This window comes from Acinonyx jubatus, chromosome B4 (genome assembly GCF_027475565.1).
Source record: "Acinonyx jubatus isolate Ajub_Pintada_27869175 chromosome B4, VMU_Ajub_asm_v1.0, whole genome shotgun sequence".
NCBI classification, from domain to species: Eukaryota; Metazoa; Chordata; class Mammalia; order Carnivora; family Felidae; genus Acinonyx; species Acinonyx jubatus.
In genome coordinates this window covers 38,685,543-38,691,562 of record NC_069387.1, presented here as the reverse complement: position 1 = coordinate 38,691,562, position 6,020 = coordinate 38,685,543, and positions in this window count along the sequence as shown.

Below are 6,020 nucleotides of genomic sequence, written 5' to 3'. Positions count from 1 at the left end.
TTGTTGTTTTAGCGAATTTCATGGATCTGATCCTGGAATGAATTTTTAGTGCATTTCACCGATCTGATCCTGGAATGACTCATTCCAGGTAGTGACTAAATTTTATCACCTGTGGAGACAAACACCATTGCTGGCCATTTTGAAAGTTTTTAACGTTTATTTATTTATTTTGAGGGACAGGGAGAGCAGAGCAAGAGAATCCCAAGCAGGCTCTGTGCTGTCAACACAGAGCCTGAGGCCGGGCTCCATCGCATGAACTGTGAGATCATGACCTGAACTGAAATCAGGAGTCAGAGGTTTAACAAACTGAGCCACAGAGGCACCCTGGTCATTTTTTAAAATATACTTTATTTTTTAGAGCAGTTATAGGTTAACAAAAAAACTGAGCAAGAAGTACAGGGTTCCCCTATACTTTCTTCTCCTCTCCCCCATCTTGCACACAATTTTCCCTATCATCCGCATCTGTCATTAGGGTGCTACATCTGTTACAGTTGATGAACCAATACTGACACATGATTATAAACCCAAGTCTGTAGTTTACATTAGGGTTCCTGCTCTTTATGTTGCACATTCTATCGGTCTTGGCAAATGGTCATATCCTATGTCCACCATTATGGCATCATACAGAGGATTTTCACTACCCTAAAGATCCTCTGTGCTCCAGTTCTTTGTTTTGTGTGCCCTCCCAGTGCCCAGCTCCCCTGACCGTGTAGTGGCTCACACAGGGCACCACGTGACTCCTACCCACACAACAGCACAGAGGCCCCGTTGTATGTGGTCAGCTCTGGGCCCTTGCAGCCTACGGAGCCCCACTCACCATGAAAAGCCTTGGCTCTTGAGGGATGCTCCTGGCTGTAATGGTCCTGAGGCTTTCTTGCTTCTTCTCATCCTCAGTGTATCTTCTGTCAACTGTCACTGAGCTCTGTCTTCCAATTCTTCTCTCTTTAGAATTCTGATACTCAATATGGTTGTGGTATACTCTTGAAAAGCTTCAAACTTCTAAGTAAACAAGTACCCATATATGCTTAATGGGAGCATATTTTTAATTAGATATATGCTTATGTTTTCATTCAATACTCTCAAGCATTTGCTATTCTTATAAAAGATTTTCATACTGGGGCACCCGTGTGAGTCAGTCGGTTGAGCGTCCAACTTTCGCTCGGGACGTCATCTCACGGTTCATGAGTTCAAGCCCCACATCAGACTCTCTGCTGTTAGTGCAGAGCCCACTTCAGGTCCTCTGTCTCCCTCTCTGTGCCCATCCCCCACTCTTGCTCTCTTTCTCAAAAATAAATAAAAACATTTAAAAACTACTTTAGGTGTAATAAGTTCAAAACAGGTGGTGAAATTTAATGTCATGCATTTGAAAATCGAGGCTTATTCTCAAAAAGGTCAAGTAAATAGCACTCAGGTGCCTATACTTCTCATCAACAGTCACTACCGAGCCATCAATGTCAATATTTATAAATTTACAAGGTCACTGGAAGCTTGGGGGTTTCTTTGGCAAGAGTGGCAGGAGAGGAGGCCATTGCCAGCTGAAACTTCTAGAAAAGCATGTCAACACTTTCTATGGTTTTGAACTCCTTTCCAGGCCTTGATGTTTCACTCTTGAGCTCTAGGCGCCCTTGGAAAAGGGCCTGCCCTGAAGACACATCCTTCCAGGAGCCTTTGTTCTAGAAATGCTACCATGACAAAAGATGGAAATTTTGTCTTGGGGAGGAGAAACTGAAACAAGTCATCTGGAAGGGAAGAAGGGAAGGGGAGGAGATTGGCCCCATGTGGCAAACCAGTTCTGGATTCTCCTGCGGTGACCAGCTGGTCCACCTCACAGGACTGTCGTGAGTATCAAATGAGACATTAGATGTGAATGTGCAGGTTGTAGGTTGTCAAGTGCTGGAAAAATACGAACTATATTCTGCTCAGTGCATTGTAAGCTCCTTGAAGATCAGGACTGTACTTTTTCCATTCTTAGGCTCCCCTAAAGATTTTCTACATAGCACTAGCCATAAAATGGGCTTTCAAACATTTATGTGTTGACTGAATGGATACATTAGAACAAGAGAGAATCTGCACCCTCTAGATGCAAAGACTTATGCAAGGCTCTTTCCTCACCCTCTCAGGCTCCTAAGGAAGCTTCTAAGGAAGAACAAGATGCTTCTAAGAACAAGCTTCTAAGGAAGAACAAGTCTTTTATGAAGACTTTTATGTGGCTCCTCCCCACACAACTTTGAGAAGAAACAACCATTTGTCCAGGATGACTTGGATATCTATCTGTCCGAACCCACGGAGTGAACAAGAAGAAGATGGTGAAACCATTCCAGCAATGATGGAGACGAAGTCGTGAAGAGGCAGGAATGGTGAGGGAGCAGCAGCCTATGGTCCTACCATCTATAGATGGAGTCTTTAGACAGAGTATCAAAAAAAAAAAAAAAAGGAAAACACTGAGTCACCCTGAGATTACTCCTCAGCTCCTGCTCTTCCTTCACCTTGAATCCTCCAACATTTTTTCTTCATAGCCTAGTAAACAGGATAATGTTTTCTGAAAATTTTTGCCGAGTCTTCCCATTGAGAGAGATATGACCTTGGCAAGATACTCCTCTTTAGTGCCTTCTCAGAGGGCTCTGAGAAAAAGAAGTCAGAAGATACGGAATAGAATGAACTTGTGGGAGTAGAGTCCCCAATTCATATTTAAGCCTTTTCTTTTAAAGTTTATTTATTTATTTTGAGAAGGGAGTCGGGGAGGGGCAGAGAGAGAGGGAGACAGAGAATCCCAAGCAGGCTTCACCCTGTCAGTGCATAGCCCAATGCAGGGCAGGGTTTATGATCCCATAAACCACAAAATCATAACCAGAGCCAAAATCAAAAGTTGGACACTTAACCGACTGAGCCACCCAGGCACCCCTGTACTTAGAGCCTAGATCCTATGATTGTGAATGCAGGGACTGGGACAAAAGGCCCCCACAAAGTTCCCAGGGCAAGTTCTACTGAAGCCAGAGCAGGGGCTTCTAGAGCGAGCCAGAGAAGAGCAGGCGTGTCCCTACCTGCTTCTTTCCAGGCAGCTACCTGGGAACCAAGGACAGTGATACTCAAAACCATAAAGTGCTGGCCTCCTCCCTGATCTCCCTGCTCCCATCTGGTATCAGTGTTTCACATTTGGCTCCCAAGGTCACAGTAGCTCCCAGATTCTCTGACCTGAGCTGTGACAGCTGAGTCCCCCTTAGGTGGAAAGAACAGGAACCAACTTACTCTGGACTCACAGTTCACCCTCTGAAACTTCTAAGGAGATGTCACACATACCAGGCTCAGGAAAAAGGCTGCTCAGGGTCACAGTGTGCTAATGTGGTGTTCATTACTAAAATTTCCTAGAGAGACCCATTTACATCTCAAACTGCGCAGTTAGGCTGGAAATCCTGAAAGGAAATAAAAACTGAGCAAGCCACTGAAGGGGAGCTTGGTGTCTGTGCACTAATTCCAGTGTATGGCTGGGACTCAAAGCAATGCTTTGGATGTATCAAGTATATCCAGATTTAGTACAGATTTCTGCCATTATTGGACTCAAACTTGGCTTCCCAAATGTTGATTCCTGAATCCTACTACATATCTTTGAGTTCTGGAACCTGCTTGCTATTTGGAGAGAACTTTGGTCCCTCCTTTCAACTCCTGCCACCATCCACTGAACACCTGAAGAGTTGTGCATGACTGGGTTTGCATGTGTATACTTGCTACAGCTTTCAAGACCTTTGATTCCACAAAGCAAGGCCACAGCAAAATTATCAATGAATTCATTACAACAATAGGGCAAATCATTATTCCTATAAGAAGTTTCCTTTCATTGAACAGAAACTGTGATTACTCTGCACTGAATCTGCTTGCATTCTCTTGAATCCTGAGCGTCATTTCCCCATGTTCTCCTAAAATAGACCTTGTCTTTTTCAATATGCATCCCCCCTCCCAGCCCAGCATCCCCTATATAGGTGCACACAAAGGGACCCTCATTTGAATCATAACTAATTGATCAACTGTTTGTGGATTGTGATCCACCTTGTCACAAACCTAACCTTTAAGATCATCCCAGTAGCCTCATGTTGCCAAGAAGTTCCCAACTAGTTTGATTGCTACTGAGCAGACCTTTCAGCTCCACAGAGAGGAGTCACCAACTGATACCAAACTGGGTACCTCTGAAGCCCCTAGTAAATATGTTTGGTGCATGGGTGCATGGGTGCATGGATGGATGGATGGTTCATGCACTTGGTCAGACCCACCAAGACAACATACCTGGGCAGTCTGTCTTTAATACATTTTTCTGAGAAGTTTTATAAGGCCAGAATATTAGAAGCTCAGAGTTTGAAAGAGTCTCTGAGTTCATCTATTCCAATCCTCTGTCTGATATAGGAATCTTCTTGACAACCTCTTATTTCTTGAAAAGTCCTTCAGTATCATTAACATCAAGGAGGGTGGCAGGATCTCCCAGGTAGCTTTGGGGAAAAGTTCAATAGTTGGGCTTCACATTCAGTATGTCTAAGGTTAGTGTTGGGGTAGTTATGGTGATTCTAATGGGCAGGCAGTTTTGAAACACACTGGTAGGGAATTCAGCCAGAAGCTGCCATGTGTGCACACAAATGAATAAATCCTCTCCTCCACTCTCAATGTTTCCATATCTCAATGGAAAGGATTATTCTAAGATTCTTGTACCCCCCTTTGCTTTTGCCAAGTGGAGAATGCTTCTTATTCCTGCACCCCACACCCCATTCCCATCAGAAATAAACTTATCATCCTGGGCTGTCTTCTACCTTCAGATCCAGTTGCTAGGCATTCAAGGCTTCTTCTTGGAGGAAAGTATGGAAATGGATTAAGTTGGCCCATCAATTCTCTTTCCTAATAAGACAAATTGAATCAGCCAGGGAGGTGCCCCCTCTGATCACTGCAGGAACAGAGTGAATAACCACATACTCTTCCTGAGACACCTGCAATTGTCTTCCCACCGTGCTCTGGCAGATGTTGGCAAGTGCCCCTTCCCTGTCATCCTATCAGGCCCCCTCAAGTCTCATTTCCCTCAAAGCCCTCCTTGGCCACAGCATCCACCCACTGTGCTCTCACCCTTTTCTGAAAGTCATTAGCATTTCCTTCACATCCTGGTAATTTAGCTCTTCTCCCACAGTGCTTTGTATTAAGGTTTTCCTCTACTCAGTTATATTGTAAGCTCTTCGAGGATGTTTGTTCTGTTTTTTATTCCTGGAACTCCTTCCTTTCTTCTCTCTTGCACAGAGAAGATTCCCAGTATCTGCTGATTGTTTCACAGGTACTTCCCTTCTCTACATCTTGCAACCAGGAAAGGAAATATGGGGTTATCAATCAGCAAGTGTTCCCGAATGATCTGTATTTCAATTCTGAAACTTTACTATTTCTTCAATTCGCTAAGATGTGGTACTCTAGTTATGAATCATTCTGTCGCCGTTATTAAAGAAAGCTGTCTTATATGGCCTAGATCATCTGCCTAACCTGGGGAGATAGCACGCCGTATCCTGGAGATACATCCTGGGTAAAGGCCTGTATTTACTAGAGAAATTGCTATTTGCACTTTCTTACCCAGTCCTGGTTCCTGTCACTTTTGCTCTAACATGTTGTGTGGGTCTGTACATCTAGCAAAGTCCTTAGGAGGTCTGGGTCTGGGGTCAGACTTCCCAGATTCAAATCCGACCCCTTCCACACACTGGCTGTACATCTTTGGGCACGTTACTCAAACCACATGCATGAGTTTCCTCATGTGTGTAAAGGAGGTAACAGCATCTCCTCAAAGGGTTATTATGAAGACGGAATGAGTTGTTACAAGTAAAGCCCTTAGTAAGCTCTCAAGAGGTGTTGGTCATTGCTGGAGAAGCAGTCTAGGGAAACACATGGCCTTATCCTATCTCTCCCATTTATCTGCTTTGTGACTTTGATTTTTAATTTTTTTAAATGTTTATTTATGAGAAAACTAGAGAAGGAGAGAGACAGAGCACAAGCAGGGGAGGGGCAGAGAG